General features: G+C 39.1%; 1 protein-coding gene across 1 annotated transcript in view; it reads left to right on the top strand.

Annotated features, from left to right (window-relative positions):
• LOC116434655 (very long chain fatty acid elongase 4) overlaps positions 1–17,365 on the top strand; it is a 31,092-nt gene continuing 13,727 nt past the window's right edge. Inside the window, exon 1 of the mRNA XM_031993206.2 lies at positions 1–309. The gene's annotated coding sequence lies outside the window, so the exon portion shown is untranslated. The remainder of the gene's footprint in view (positions 310–17,365) is intronic.

Genomic DNA, 17,365 nt, shown 5'->3' with positions numbered 1-17,365 from the left:
GCGCCTGCACCCTCCGCGCTCGCGGCACCCGGAACAGGACCGCTCCGGCGTGTTTCCCCATCGAAATCCAACGATGAAATCCGCCGCGGCCACCGTCGGATCGGCCGTGAATTGACCCGCCGCCGACCAAACCGGGCGAAACGCGTCGTTCAACGAGGCTCTCCGCGTTCCAGCCAGCCGGGACTGGAAATTTCGGGCTCGTCTCGGCCGCTCGTTCGACGATGCGCGTGTGCCTTCGAGGTCCTTGACGTGGAGACGCCAGTGTCAATGTTCCTTGCGATGACTTCCAGTTCGTCTTAGGCAGAATCGGTGAGTATACCATTTCATTCTACCGCGATCGATAGATTACGTGGCGATGATCGTCCTGCGAAGGCCTCCTTCGGGACTGCCTTTAACCCTTTGCACTCGAGAGGCGCCTTTCAGTCGCCATTCGGTTTGACCAATGAAAATGATAAAATTTAGGATTCAGTGTTAAAGTTTCGTATAATCGACGTATGGAACGTCGAGATAAAATAGTTCTGTTACTTAGTTTATGCTAGGTGTTTCTTTGTGTTAGCTGTGAAACGTATCATTGATATTTCATTAGAGTAATGAATATTCGTTGAAAATATTCTCGAGTGCAAAGGATTAACTGGAACTACTTGAACTGGTTTTTAAAGTTCTTGCAGCCAAGTTAAGATTTCAGTTTTGCTGTTGCTGGAGTAGTTTCGTTGATTCTTCACTGTAAAGTCTTAATTATAATGCTAATGGAAAGAGTATATTTTTGTACATTATTGATGAAGCTAGGTAATTCTAAGAGAAAACCAGGATAAATGGGGAATCTCTTCGAAATATCAAATTACGAGAAAGAGAGTAGAGTTGATCCTTTTATTTATTATCCTCTACTATTCTACTTATTACTACATATTTTCAATATGTTGACCGAGCAATTCGCGATATGGGGGTATGGGGCCTGGGAATAAATCGAAACAGTCGACGAATCACGACGATACTAGTACTGTATAGTTTTAGAATCAATTTTCGATCGTTGCTTATCTAGGAACTTTAAGGTTGCTGAAAGTTCCCTGGTTTGGTTATATTTCGAAGGAACTTCGTCTGAAGGGAATCTTGCTCGAGTTTTCAGGTTCTTGCAGGCTGCACTGTTCCTTGAATCAGGTTCTGCATTTTTGTTTTGAAACTAGGGCTCCGATTTCAACGTTGGTATTCTTAAGGTAGCTTGATACTAGTATTTTAGTATGTTTAGAATTTTTTTAAGGCTTCTTATTTGATTCTAACCTTCTATTGGCTCGAAAGTTGTAGTTTGTTCGAGACAAACCGTTAGCCTTCTGATTTGGCATCAGGATTAGCTCGTCTCGGATTTGAAATTTCTGGAGCTCAGCTCGTTGATTCTGGCTAAGCTACTTTTGTTGCCTTCGAATCTGCTGTTGTAACCTACATGTAGATTCTTCTGGAAATAATTGATCCTAATCTGTTCCCAGAGTTTCTTCAACCTTGTTTCTATGTTGCTTCTCTGACTTCAAGGTTAATTCTTTTATCCGAATATTTTCCGAAAAGTCAATCTTAATTTTCTATTAGATTTTCTGGAAATGATTGATCCTAGTCTTTTCCTAAATTTAGAGTGTCTTCAACTTTGTTTCTAACTATGCTGCTTCTCTTAATTCAAGGTTAACTCCTTTATCCGAAAATTTTCCGAAAATTCAATCTTAATTTTCCCTTAGATTTTCTGGAAATTATTGATCCTAGTCTTTTCTTAACATTACAACTACGTACCAGTCAAAACGACTGTTTTCAATTTTTTTGGTTAGCAATTATTGATATCTTCGAAGCATTGAATATTCGAAATGACTTTGAAAATATTCATTTGAGTACTATAATGAATGTCTGAAGAAACTGAGAATAATCTATTGTTACAATTTTTATAGGAATTGCATATTAATCGTATTAAATGCTCAGTAGTTCTACTGTTAAATTTAGAGTGTTCAACCTTGTTTCTACCTCTTTCATCCAAAAATTCCCCAAAAGAACCCTATTTCTCCCAAATTCAAAATTTATCGACATTTCGAAGAGATTCCCCATTTCTCGCAGTTTTTTCTTAGAGTCACCATATTTGCTTCATCAATAATGCATGAATTACAGTTTGACATTAGCATTGTTACTTTCTTGGTAATTGAGGGTTCACAGGGAAAAACGAAGTTGGTCTGCGTCTACTCGATGCATTCCATCGGCTCTCCTTTCTCTTTCTAAGTGGCCCCACAGTGTAAACTCCGAACGGCGAGGCTCTGTCGTCGAACACACGAAACCAGAGACGACAGAGGCGTGGGCATGCGACCGAGTATAGAGAACAAGTGTTCCTACAGCCTCGCGTGCCACGAGGCAACGAAGACTACCGCTTTTCGAGCCATTCTTGCTTGACTGCGACTTTTTCTCTCGAACATTTACCTCGTTAATTAGCGGGAATGAATTAATTGACGTTCGTTGCTCGGTTACACTTTCTTCTTTTTCATTTTGTTTGCTTCTCGACGAGATCCGACTGTTTTCTGCATTCAGGCGCTGAGATCATTCTTATCGATTTGACCTGTGAATGATGATTTTTGCATTCGATCGTACCGTGATACTTTCATCTACAGAATCTACTGATTTTAGTTACTATCTTGTACTTATTAGCTTATTTCAGTTCCATTAGAAATTCACATCAATCATTTTTACGAAGAGATATCAAATCTTTCATGCATCAGTATAATAATTTTCCTCTTTCTACTACTTTCTAGATATTCACGATAAATGAACCGTCTTAACACCAAAGATTATTTGTTTGTAAGGTTTTTTTGTATTTAGACACATTCGTGAATATATACCAGTAGCTAAAAAGTTAACGTATTGAAGAAAGAGAGAAAAATGAAATAAAATATAACATTTTTCCTAAATTCTATTGACAATCTTCATCACCAATTTTATGCGTTCTCATAGGTTAAGAGGTTAATTATAATTAATTTTCTGTCCCCTCGCAATCCAATTCAATTCTCCCATAAGCAAGGCGGTCGCGAAAGTCAAGATCAAGCTCGCCATGTCTTCGATCTCGTTCCCCCGTCGTTTCCTCCTCTGAATCGGCATTATCGCCACGACTCGGCGGTCGCTGCCTTCTTGCTGCACCTTTCCCGTTTCCTGTTTGCTTCCGTCGATTTATTATTCCTCGATCGGGGAACTTTCACCGGCCGGCGCCCCGCTGGAAACCGCGCGACGAAACAGAACGTGTTTCCGCGGGATCGACGTAACGACTCGCCGCGATCGCGTTAAATCGCGACCGGATCGGTAATGATACCGTAACGAAGGGGACCGAGAGCGAACTCGCTTTTCCTCGACGGAACATGTTCTGCGTTTCCGCGATCGGACTTGCGCTGGAAGCGTTCCGCCGATTTCTTTGGGAACAGACGATTTCGTTTTAGCATATTGTTGGGATCCGGGTGAACGACGCGAAGTCCGATTCGTTAATAATAATTATATTTCGGCGTTTCAGTCGTTATTTGCTATAGAGAAATTAGAAACAATAATATTTAATGTCAAGTTTCGTATGATGCGTGAATATGTGAAATATTAATAGAAAATGATTCTAGCTAAGCTACTTTTGTTGCATGAGATCTACTGTAATCTAAACGTAGGCATTTATGGAAATAATTGATACTAATCAGTTCCTAAATTTGTAGTTTCTGTTGTAACCTGAACGTATTCCAATTAATGATTGATACTAATCAGTTCCTCAATTTGTAGTTTCTCGAACCTTGTTTCTAACTGTTCTGTTCTCACTTCAAGATTAACTATTTCATCCATTTTTCAAAAGATCAACCCTCGTTCTCTTAGGTTCAAAGTTCGTTATTTGCAAGAGATATCTCATTTCTCTAATTTCCCAAATGATAGAGTATAGAATAATCACCAATTTCGCAATCTCAATTAGCGAACAACGTGTGCATCGTACGCTTTCGATTAGATCTCGACTTTCCTCCCAATTATAGGAACAGAACTCAACGAATCGGATGCGTGGAACTTTGTTACAAATATACGCGCAGTCGAAAGTCGCGTTACTTTTCATCTCGTTCGAGTTAACTCTCGGTGTCCGGTCGCCAGACTGGAACGGTGGAATCGCGCCAGTTATTTAAACAAATTACGCTCACGATTAGACGCGAGATAATTTTCTCCTCGTTTTTCTCTGTTCGCCGACCGCTGCGCAACAAGAGTTTCACTTTCGCTCGTTTCTTTCATCTCCTCTTCTAATTGGAATACGAGAATTCGGGCAACGGAGAGATCGGCGAAATTCGATTCGACTGTAGGAACCTTGATCCTAAATTTCGATAGCTGTTATCTTCGTTCTCTCACGGACACTTTGATACGTTTGCTGGTGAGATTATCTGTGTCACTGACGAGCGGAATATTTTTATTTCGAGCAGTAAACAAGAGTCGAATTACGAGACTAATAAAAAGCAGCTTTATTGCAATTTGTTTTCTTACTTTGCGAGAATTTGGGAACAACGGTTCAGAATTTAGGCTTGATAATGTGGAATTCAGATTCAATTGTTTGGAATCTAGATTTAGTCGAAAGATTTCACGCGGGAATCGTTTAACAGTTTAGAGATCGTTAAGAGAAACTTAATACTGTGTTCTCATTTCTGAGAATGTTGTATCGAAACATATCGGAATGTTTGAAAGATAGGAGCTGTCCTATTGCTAGTGGTAATTTTTGATAGTTCTTAATTTTTAATAGTTAATATTGTATCGAAACATCTGAATATCTAAAAAATAGAAGCTTTCCTATTGCTTTCCTAGTGCAAAGCTCTTCGAGTCTCAAGAAATCTGCTTCCATAATCTTCATAACAAATTCTTGCTCGATAGTTGCGTTAAAATTCGCTGGTGAAGCTCTACTAGTTAATTTGTCTTCCACGGTCGGCGAGGATAATTTGCTGACATATTGGCCTGGGTATCAGCACGATCGCGTCGCGAGGCGCGCGAGGATCAAGGAAAGTTTGCCGACCGGTGCAGAAACGGCGTGTGCATGTATCGCTGATCTACGCGGTGTTCTCCTAGACATTGACCTCGAAAGCGAGGTGCGATTGGCCGCGCTAAGAAGAAAGTGCCAGCCGGCCGATCGCGATCGGGAACGTGTATCGCGCTCGCTTAATTGCGGGAAAAGTCAACCGACCCGTTCGATCGGAACGTGTTACGCGCTGACATTGGCATTGAGCATGCCACTTGACTGTTCGGAGGTTCTAATATAAACAGTTGATCCGGTTACTTATTGATCTTTCGAAGACAGTAATTGGTAGCTAAGAATTTCGTAGATCTTTTAATATTTTTATTGAAATTATTATGTAGTTGTACTATAATTATGAATATTGAATATTGAAGAAGATACAGTTGAAGTTAATGGGACGGTTATAAGGAGCTCGCCGCCATGTCTCTTTTCGAAATGCGAGAAACCGCTGTTCGATCTGATTTTTCTCGAGCTTCCTTTCGCGCGTGCTCGCCGATCGTCAAAGCAACCGGTGTTAAACGAGTCGCTGCAAGTTTCGAGCGACGCACCACTTTCGATGCACGATGGAAAGCGAAATTTTCTTTATCGAAGCGCCGCGCGCGCCGCGCCGTGGCGGCCATCTTGTCGCATCCACGTTTTTAGGTTACGCGAGCGTCCGTAATAAGATTGCGTCGAGAGCAATCGGTAAATAACTGGATGTACACTTTTGCAACGGATTAATAATCGTTCGGTCGCCCATTAACTCGTTTAATTACTAGAAATAAATTGTAATGGACGGTTAAACGGTGTCATAGATGAAGACCGTTAGCAGTTACCATTGCGTTTAATGGGCTTTCAGCGGAATGCAACGCGTTGAAATTGAATTCAGACGTAACGCAACATAAATTTATTCTGTGTGTAACTCTGAGTTGACCTGTGCCCTCATTATATAGATCTATCTCACGGATAATGGCAATAAATCTACGCAATGTAGCTAAACCTGTTCTAAACTCGATTCGGATCTAACTTGCACGCTAAACCGTGACTTTGTGTTTCTTTTAATTGTATTATACTATTTTATAATGCATTATATTACCTATTACTGTTGATTAGGTACTGTTTAATGACAGGTACTGTATTAATGGTTCATATCTAACTGTTCCTCGACCAAACATTGAATAGATTCATTCAGTACAAAGATTTCTACGGAACTGACTCGCAGTAACATTGACGGTTGGTCTTAAACTTTGTCTACTGAATCATCCAGACACTAGTATTATTTATTTATTTATACAGAAATATTATTTATTTGATCAACCAACGTCTTTCAAAGTACACTTCAAATAAAACACGTGAAACAATGCGGAATTACTGAAAAGAACATTTCGAAAGCAGTCAGACTCCACCGAATCATCGTTAAATCGCGATTTTATCAACAGTTGATTATCATTCCATCGTCTAGCATCAATTTCCGTTCTCCGGCGTCACGTAGACTCGCCTATTTCGTTAATTTCTCAGCTAATCGCCTCCGCTGTCGGGTATTTAGATCAGTTACCACAGAATAATGGCGCCGCGATTATAGCGGAAACACTTAAATGTTTTCCATTCAATGACCGTGTTCCCCGGTCGGCCGTTCCGTTAATCATCGGATGACGAAGTTTAATGGTTTCATTAACGAGCCGACTATTCATGATCGCGATAAAGCCATGCAGGAATTCGGAATTCGTTAGCATCAAGCGTCGATGACTAACGAAAAAGTTTTCAATGAGAATTGCTTCTTTCGTATTCATTGCCCGAAGACTGTCCGTTTGAATTTGCGAAGAGTCATTCTCTCTCGTAAGACGAGTAAACTCGTTCTTTCTGCTGGTCACCAAATTCTATGTATCCTTGGAGATCATCGACGAAATACTTGTCAAATATTTTAGCTTACTATCCGGACTGTCGAAAGAGTGTACCTTACGTGGTTCTGTGGACTGTAAATGTTATCATTGCATAAAGGCTGGCCGTTCGCGTGGATTTTCGAAGGAATGTGGACACGAAGATGACTCTCTCGGAGACCTAATGGTTTCGAAGGCCTCTTAGATAACGCGTTCTTTTCTAATGATCGATTGCTACTATAAAACCACGATTACGCGGCTCGGCGAGCATAGATCGCAATCTCTGGTATTCGAATCATTGACAGCGACGTACGGCCAGTGGATCTGTAGATTTACAAGTGCAGAATTAAAAGATCCCTTGATCTATTAAACATCTAAGATACATCTAATTTATACTGAATTGAACAAATTGGATACATTCATTGAACTTGTACTTTCAAAGTTTCCAAATTCTAAATACAATTACAGATTATGAATGTAATTATAGAGTATTAGTAAAATATTTTGCACGATATAGGATCGATCACGATCGTTAATCATTCCGAATACGATCGTCGCAATATTGCTTACGGATAAATTCAAGGGATTTGAATAGCAACGAAACTGTGCGCCGATTTCCAAACAATGAAACGCTTAAACTTAGCGGCACGATCGATTCTCGGAACGATCGTAACGCTGGACAAACGTTTGCTGAACAAGTCAAATATTATTTCATTGATGTACGCTCGGCCAACATTCCGTAACGCGCGTTTCCGCGATACGTGATGACGTATCCGACGGAAATCTGTGCCAGCCATCGATGACATTAAGGTGGCTGAGTGAAATCGTTATCGTGTATCAGTCTCTGGCTAAGATAATCGATCGCGATTAAGAAGCGACCGAATGTCAATTTTATTTTTATAATACTACTTAACCTTGAGGACAATTATTTAATATCGATCAATGTGTATGTTTTTATTGGAAGTTGGTAATCTTTTCGTTTTGTAGAGCAGTGTTATTAATAATGTAATTGAATAGTGACAAGAATAACTAGGAACGTAATATATTATTATTAGTATTATTAGTGTTATTATAATATTATTAGTAAATATTACAAAATTTTAATTAAAGTAAATTCCAAATTACTGCTCAAACTGGATTCATTATTACATATTAATTAGAGTTCTTTCTGATAAAACGTTGCTAACGATAACAAATATTTATGAAAATATTGGTATTATTACAACATTGTTAGAAAATATTACAAAGTTTATATTAAATTAAATTTCAAATTACTGCTCAAACTTGATTTATTATTACATTTAAATTAGAATTCCTTCTGATAGAAGTTTGCTATCGATAACAAATATTTAGGAAAATATTGGTATTATTCAATACATTATTTCAACATTATTATCAAATGTCACAAAGTTCATATTAAATTAAACTTCAAATTACTCATTATTACATTTCAATTAGAGTCCCTCCTGATACAACATTGCCGCCGATAACAAACATTTAACAAAACATTCGTCTCCAAAAGTAGAACAACAACGTTAAAAGCCTTTATTCCCTCAATTTTATCACGTGCCGCGAGAAACACGTAGGAAAACAACTCGCAGCGATTAAAGTGTCGAAGATATATTATCTGCGTATACAGGGTGTTACAGAAGTAGGGCGATAGAGTAGCCGAATTTTCTTCTGCGGTGAACATAAATGTCCGGCGTCTGTCGTCGTAAACGTGCCGAAGAAATTGCACCGTACGAAGAAGCTGAGTTAACGAGATCGTCTAGGAGCGAATGACTCGGCAGTTTATCGGCTGAAAAGTAGAGAAACGTTCGGTCGCCTATTTCCTTCAGCCGCGACGAACGAGGTCGTGTAACGAGTGGCGTTCCACGGCACCGTGGCGTCTTTGATCGCTGGGAAGAGGATACCGTGGTGTCCGTATGATTTTCTATGTACATAAAGCAACGTATAAACAACGACGGCACTGTCGGGTGCTGCGGAGACGCTAGGACTGTTCGAACTTTCTCAAAATGCTGTTAGAAACGGGATACGATAGGATGGAATGCTGGGATATGGGAAATGGGTTTTTGTGTTGCTAGTGGTAGTTTTTGAGGTTTGTTAAGGTTTAATGGTGGATGTTTCATTGAAATGTATCTGAATGTTTGAAGGATAGGAGCTTTTTTGTTGCTAGTGGTAGTTTTTGGTATTTGTTAATTTTTAATAGTGAATATTGTATCGAAACATCTAAATATCTAAAAAATAGAGGCTTTCCTATTGCTGATGGTAATTTTTAATAGTTCTTAATTTTCAATAGTGAATATTGTATCTAAAAATATCTGAATATCAAAAAAATAGAAGCTTCCCTATTGCTAGTGGTAATTTCTGATATTTATTAATTTTCAACAGTGAATATTGTATCGAAACATCTGAATATCTAACAAATAGAAACTTTCCTATTGCCAGTGGTAATTCTTAACAAGATTCCAAAGGAAACCAACAATAAGAATTCTAAATTTGATACGATCCGCCTCGTAAATTGATCCGCGTCCAGCACCGTCGATTTTTTCACTGACTCGCTCGTCGCTCTCTTCGCGTCAGCGAATTGTAGTGATCTACATATAGGAATGTGCCGAGTGTTCGATCATTATAGGAACTTCAACGAGCATTTCACACGAGAAAGAATATAAAATCGATTTCAACCCTTTACATTCTGCAATAAAAATGAATTAGAGAACCAACGAAAATAAACAGTTCCATAAACAAACAGAATTTCTTCGCCCAAAATCATTTTTCCAAAGAAAATCAATTTCTGCAGTAAGTACTCTAGTTAACACTAGAAATAATCGAATTTCAGGATTTTGTTCGCAAGCGGCATCGCGCGGCGCGACACCTGTTACACGCGAATTCGCGGCGCGAGAGGAAGATGGAAGGTGCGTGCGTCTTCTGATGAAAGTTTCCCCGGGGCGATCGCGAGTCCTATTGATCCTTTTCCGCTCGTAGCGTCGTTCGGCCAGTTTATTCGTCAAACATCGCGAGAACAATCATAGTAATCAGGATCCTCGCGGACTCCGATTAACCCCTTGACCGGAAAAGACGTATTCACTCGTGTCAACTGGAGAATGAAACTTTCAATGACCTTCCATACTGTTTCCTATAATTCCATTGGACAATAAATTTTAAATTTTGACTCTGTTTAAATACAACAATTGATAACGGAAACGTATTTTCATTCGAATTCGCAAGACTCGGGAAATATTAGTTTTTCCTAAATTCTATTATAATCTTCATTCCGATTGGTTGACCGGAAAGGACGTACTTATTCGCGTCAACTGGAGAATGAAACTTTCAACGACCTTCCATACTGTTTCTTATAATTTCATTGGACAATAAATTCCAGGATGAACGTATTTTATTCGGTTCTAACGGAATTCTCAGTCGTTCGGCTCTAATCTCTGTCCTTAATTCCATGATCTTACGATTCGGCGCGTATGAGTAGTTGTTTAAAGTAACTACTAATCAATAAAATTTCAAATAGATATTAGTAACACATGATTTATCTTACTATACCTCTATACTATATTATTTATCTGTTGGTATACCTCGTTCGTTGATATCAGTGTCACTTCGCGTGAACGAATAAATTGGAGCAGCATTTCAACTAACAAGAACTACCAAGCATAAACTGATTTTTCCGAATCTTGTAAAACTTACCGTCTATTTATTAAGACTTCGATCGGCTTATGTTTTATTGGTGTTACTAAATCAGGTTCTTAACCGCCTTACAATAATATGTGTGACTCATGGTGAACATTTCAAATAGGATTTAACAGACATAAATGTTACTCGATTCATTTGAGTTCAAATGAAACTTCTTCCATTATCATTATTATGTTGTAGATATAGATAATTGTTATTATTATAGTGTAGATATAGATAATAATAATAATTATTATTATAGTGTAGATATAGATAATAATAATTATTATTATTATATTGTAGATATAGAATACACATAGAATTTTCCTCTTTTACCCAATCATCACTGACAAAGTTGTATCTATCAGATGAAAAATTAATCATAGGGCAAGGATAAACGATTTCTCAGAGAAGCTTCCTTCTTAGGAATCAAGAATGATCATTCTGACCCATCTGGTAGCTCTAGTGTCAAAGGTTAACACATCTTCTACTCGAAGATTCGTTCATATTCCTCATAAATCTATTGAACTTCTTGATAATCAATCACTATGGTGTCCAATCCAACGATTTCAAATATCAAACTCCAAAGAAATGACACACGTGCTTCGCAAAATTAAATTTCCCTAGAAAAAGCCGAAATCCGATTCGTCCATCAGCGGGCGAGAGTAACCGGGTTCGCTTTCTCCTCGCGCGGCGAGATTCCTCCGATCCTTTTCCTTTTTTCACCTCTCTCTCTGCCCTCGTCTGTCGACGAGATAGAAAAAAAAACAAAGCAAAAGTCTCCCAATCGAGGTGATCTTCGTTCGAAGAACAGTGAACGGGTTAACGTGGTCCCGTTCGAACGGCTCGGACCAGTTGGCCCACTAAATGGCCCCGAACGGGTTCCGCTTCCGTTTCGTGATCGCCGAAACATGAACGTTCACTAGTATTATATTGTAAAAATCAGCATTCAGAGGTTGGACGATTATTATACGTTTGATACCGTTGATTACCGTTCCTACGACGTTGGTAAGGTAAATTTAACCTATGGCGTACCGTACTGTCGCTTTGCATAGATCAAAGGGTCACGCGTGCATGACGTTCACAAAATGCTTTGTTCGGTTTATTTACTGTGTGTTGATCGTGTACGAGGGATATGAATATGGCTGAGTTCAAGGATGAGTTGAGGTCTTCGAAAATCGAGTCTTTAATGTTGAAGTCTTGGAAGACTTTGGTTTTCATCTTCGAAGACATAGTCTTTCGTCTTCGAAGACCTAGTCTTTAATCTTCAGGTCTTCGAAGACCTAGTATTTAATGCTAAAATCTTCGAAGACCTAGTCTTTAATGCTAAAATCTTCGAAAACCTAATCTTTAATGCTAAAATCTTCGAAGACCTAGTCTTTAATGCTACAATCTTCGAAGACCTAGTCTTTAATGCTACAATCTTCGAAGACCTAGTCATTAATGCTAAAATCTTCGAAGACCTAGTCTTTATCTTGAAGTCTTCGAAGACCTAGTCTTTCATCCTCGAAGACCTCGTCTTTAATCTCAAAGCTTCGAAAACTCGACCTTCAACTCTACTAGCATCAAATAGATCAAAACATCTTCTTGAATTCTTCTTTTACAATTCTTGAAAAGATAACAGCTGCTTCTGAGATATCACTGAAAGACTTAGTTTCTTGATACGTAAACTGAATTATAAATCAATTGCAATCCGAATGGACGCGCTCTTGGAGTTTCTATGGCTGAACCCATAAAAGCCCATTTGACTGCTCGATGATTCCAGCGATAAAGCTGAGTCACGAAGCTTCGAAGGCTCGAGCGTTTTACAACACTGGTTCGTTGTACATTAGCTAACTAACTTTACGATCGAGTTGTTCAACATAGCGTGCAAGGGACACGCGATTCTGCCGGGTAATTGAGACATCATTAATGCGTCCTACTCTCTATCGGGAGAGACGGTTGCGGGATTCGTGAAAGGATCGAGAGATTCACAGTTATATTATTCCTTGCGTGAATTGATCCCTCGGTAGTTGTCCGGTTTCGTTGAACCGTTCGCGAAACGAATGGACTTCGCGGAAAGTATTTACAGGTAAATGACTCGATTCGTTTCATTGTTCTTTTATCGATGTATCTTTTCAAGTTGAACGTAAGTGAGTAGGTACTAGTGGGAACTGTTCTAATTTTTAAGAGGAATTGAAGATATATCGCTTTGACTATTTAGTAGCTGTACTGTTAATAAATATGGGAGTTCTAATGGTGATAGTAATAGCAGTGCTGGGTAATTTTCAGTGAACTAGATAGAATTGTAGAATCATGGAATTACTGAATTACTGAATCGTTTCTTCGCACTGTAGAATTATGTAATTGTAGAACTATGGAATTGTAGAATTATGGATTTGTAGAATTATGCAATTGTAGAATTATCGAATTGTAGAATCATTGAATTGTAGAATCATTGAATTGTAGAATCACTGAATTGTAGAATCATTGAATTGTAGAATCACTGAATTGTAGAATTATGGAATTATTGAATTATTGAATCGTCCCTTCGAACTGTAGAATTATGGAATTATGGAATTATTGAATTACTCAATTACTTAATTACTGAGTTATTGAATTATTGAATTATTGAATCGTCCCTTCAAACTGTAGAATTCTAGAATTGTTGAATTTTAGAATTCTAGAATTCTGGAATTACTAAATTACTGAATTATTGAATCGTTCCCTCCTCGCTATCCACAATTCTACAAATATTCCAAGATATTTCAAAACACATTTTATAGAATACTAAATAAACCTTCACACAAGAAAACAGAAAAAACATTTCGACAGTACAAGTGGCTATGAGAGCGCGAGCAAGTATGCCAGACGTAACGGCAGACGACCGAGCCGATCGCGATGTGGCTCAATGATCGATCGCATGATCCTCGCAATCTTCGTGCAGGATATTCGAGAACACGGTAATACACGGTTTGTCGACGAACCTGTCAAGAAATTAGCATGAATGAAAAGCTATCCGTGGAAAAGCGAGAGTCGTCGAATCAGGAGCGTGCACCGGAAGAGAGAGAGTTTTATTCAGCAAATTCGTCTGTTCCTCCCATTTTTTTCTAATTATTCAACAAACTGTTCTACCAGTCGCGTTCACTTTTCACTCTCGTTGATACTCTTTCCCGTATTTTTCCACTCAAGGAGAAATTACTTCAAACATTCACCTGAACGATGCAACGTTCCTCTAACTACATTCAACTAATGCTACCACTCTCATTAATTAAGATTTCAAATTACAAATTTTCAAATAACCTATAATGTATTTCCAATAATTATAAAAGAATAAATTAACGCGTCAAATACTTAAGAGAAAATATATATATATATATATAATGTGTCTAGAGTGTATAACAATTGATTACAGAAGAATAACATTCACTTTGAATCCGAATGAATCAAGTAGCATTAATGTTTGTTAAGTCACATTGAATGTCTTCACGAATCTGACACGTTATTAACAGAACACCATCAGTCCATCTAGTTAATACATCAGCTACCAATTAACCTATAACTCCAACCAGACGACAGTCATCGATTCAGAGAAAATAACTGAATAAAACGCAGACTAACACGAGGAACAAGTTCCGTTTTCAACGGGGCGTCGCCATAGATCCTGAACCGCGGGCGCCGTTTCTCATGAATAAACAATAACCTAAATCTCGAAGCTAGAAATAGTAACGACCCATCGTTCCTCTCGGTCCCGAATGGCCCTAACGGCACCGTTCGGCTACTGATATCGTCCTAACGTTCAGCAAGTTACGTTTCATCCCGTCGTTTCACCGTTTACATTCCTCTTCGACTATTTCTCTCTGTTTCCGTTCATCCTTCTGGGCCTCGCGTGAATCCTGTTATCGCTCGGCGGGTATTCACATCACAAATGTAATAAATTTCACGGTTAATTATCATTGACCGTCGACAAACCGCGCCTCGCATTCCAACGTCGTAGCGAGACCTCTTTGAAATCGTTCGGACGTACTCACGTTGATGAAAAATCGTTTGATAGTTGGCGAAACTAATTGTTTTGAAGAAATAGTCTTCAATGTTGAAGTCTTCGAAAACCTAGTCTTTAATCTTGAAGTCTTTGAAGACCTAGTCTTTAATCTAGAAGTCTTGGAAGACCTAGTCTTTAATTTTGAAGTTTTCAACGACCTAGTCTTTAATCTTAAAGTCTTCGAAGACTAACTCGAACAGAAACCACAAGATTCCAATATTTCACGTATCAAGGCATTGTACAAAGTTCAACATTAAATATCGGATTTCACAATTTCACAAATCAAGTATCAACAGTCACCGAGTGCAAAGGGTGAATAATTAATTAATAAAATAAACTGTGTATCAAGAAGCACGTTCTAGTTTTCTAATTCTATTTTCGAAACATTGAATTTGCACGATAGTTCTCAGTCCAGCGATGATTATTGTGAATCTTTGCCTCGCGACGCGGGTGAAAGGCGATGACGGCAGTAGGCAATGATGACGGCGGCGACTGGAACGAGGAAGGCGCTCGGTGAAACCGATTCGAATATTTGGAAACGCGTTTTCACGGTTAAGGGACCGGTGACCGGTTTTAATCGGCCTCTGATCCGATGGGGCCACTTTGTACATTGTACCCACGCATCGCTTTCTCTTTGGTCCGTATTTGCATCCTGTTTGCTTCGAGAGACGATCTGTTGATACTTCCGCAGCGGTGGCTTTGCTAGACAGAAATATTTATTGTCTATGAGTGTGACGCAAAGAATATTGAAACATCGAAGTTTACAGTTAGAATATCTAAGACAGAGTTGTAGAAAAACAACTGAGTCGAGAGCAGCGATGAATTTTCTGTCTAAAGACATAAAACATAATTATGTTTCTCTTATAATATTTATTCAATATATCTGCTTCAGATAAATATCAACATGCTCTTCTAGAAACTGAAGAAAATTGTCACTAATTCTCGCATATTGTATTCCATGCATCAATAATCAATTTCCTTCGGTCTCCACAGAAAATCCCGCGTTCCCAAGATCCACCGTGCTCCCATGAATTTCAGATGTAGGTCAAGGTCGCGGTACCAAACCCGTCGCGCCGCATGTTCTCGATCGTCGAGAAGATCAGCTTTCCTCGGTGACGAGCCTGTCGGACGTGAATCTCCCGTGCCTGTCCCGGTGTTCCGTTAAAGTACCGTTTTGCTTTCCATTAGGTCATTCCGCGATAACTATCCTACGTTTCTCGTCTGCCGCTCGTAAACGTACCGGCGCGCGACACCGTATTTATGTCTATTCGTCGGCCTTCGACGAACGCCCGACAGGCGTTAACGTTACTGATTTGTTTCGCCGCTTTAAACACTGTCATCAGTGTTCGTTAACGATGTGCGTACATCGTGCTGCGTGTTATCTTCGTTTTACTCTAATTTCGGGAATACGGGAAACGAAAGAGATAAAAAACGCGTCGAATCGACGCATACTGGATTTTAGAGATATTATTTTCTAAGTGTTTACGCCGATTTTGATTGATCACACTGACGTGTACCCGGATTACCTGCTATCGAATCTCCGGTTTCCACAATCTGAATAAACGAGCATCGATTCTTTTAACAGGAACAGAGAAAAATAAGGATTCTAATCGATTTAATTCCATGCAAACTGTTTCATGATTTTCAGCTTGTTCGAATAGTTCGAGAGATTTGGTAAGGATACTGATCTGCAGCTATTATAAAGATCATTGTTCTCATTTTATTCTAATTCCAACGAAATAAAAAGGATTTTGTTCTAATTGATCAGTCACATAATTACGGAGCAAGGGTACGAACAGGCGAGCCACCATTTTGTCGGCGAATTTGAGGTTAGAAAACCAGTCTCCATAAGTTTATCGACGGTGAATCGGCTCGATATATCTTGAAATTGCTCTCAGCCGTGATAGAAACGAAATTGTCCGTTCACTTGCGAAACAAATTGTCTCAATGGAGATGAAGGCGTGCGCGGAACAATCCACGCGGCTGAAAACAATGGCGGCGTGCGAGATGCATTAGATTCCCGCGGACGGAACGCCCCGTGTAACGCGTCCCCCGGAACAGAATAATCCATTTGTAATTTCGAGATCGGTATCGGGGAGCAGTCCAGTAACAATAGCAATGTAGAATTGACAATTACCGAGCGGCGTTCGGCTTTCATTCTAACGTGTGCATTAGATTTTTCGAAGAATATGCACCGAGATCGAACGCCATCTTGGCGGATATTGAACGTAGTAACTTTAGCCACGCTTCTTCAACGAATTCATTAAAATGTCTTTTATTTAACATGTTCGCTGTCACATAATTGCGACGACCAACAGCTTGCGTTCCGTTGGAACAAACGAAATTATTTGCATAAGTATTTCGAACGGAAGTTAACACTAGGTTTACGGACGTTTGTCCGGTTTATTCTATTGTTCCTAGAAAAATTGTTGTTCGATCATTTAGATCTTGGAAATTAGGGATTTATAATAACACAGGCATTTGCGAATAATCGACTATGAATAATTAGTTCGTTTACAATTTTAGTTATATTTATCGAAATTGCACGTGACTTGTACCGTTTAAGTGTCGCCGGACAAACTGATTTAACAGGTTCACAGAAAATCCTTCGCGCTTTTCCAATAATCGACCTATCTGGTAGTTCTAGTGTTAATAAACACCGCAAACACAAAGACTGTTTATCGAGACGAATACCGGTAGCTAACGAGGCAAGCGCATCATTAGACCGAAGTGTTCCTTCGCGAGACCCACTTGCGGGCTGGAACCAATAGAGTACTGATTGTCGAA

This window comes from Nomia melanderi, chromosome 10 (assembly GCF_051020985.1).
Source record: "Nomia melanderi isolate GNS246 chromosome 10, iyNomMela1, whole genome shotgun sequence".
NCBI lineage: Eukaryota > Metazoa > Arthropoda > Insecta > Hymenoptera > Halictidae > Nomia > Nomia melanderi.
Note: the sequence above shows the minus strand (reverse complement) of the source record. Positions and strands in the feature narration are given on the sequence as shown.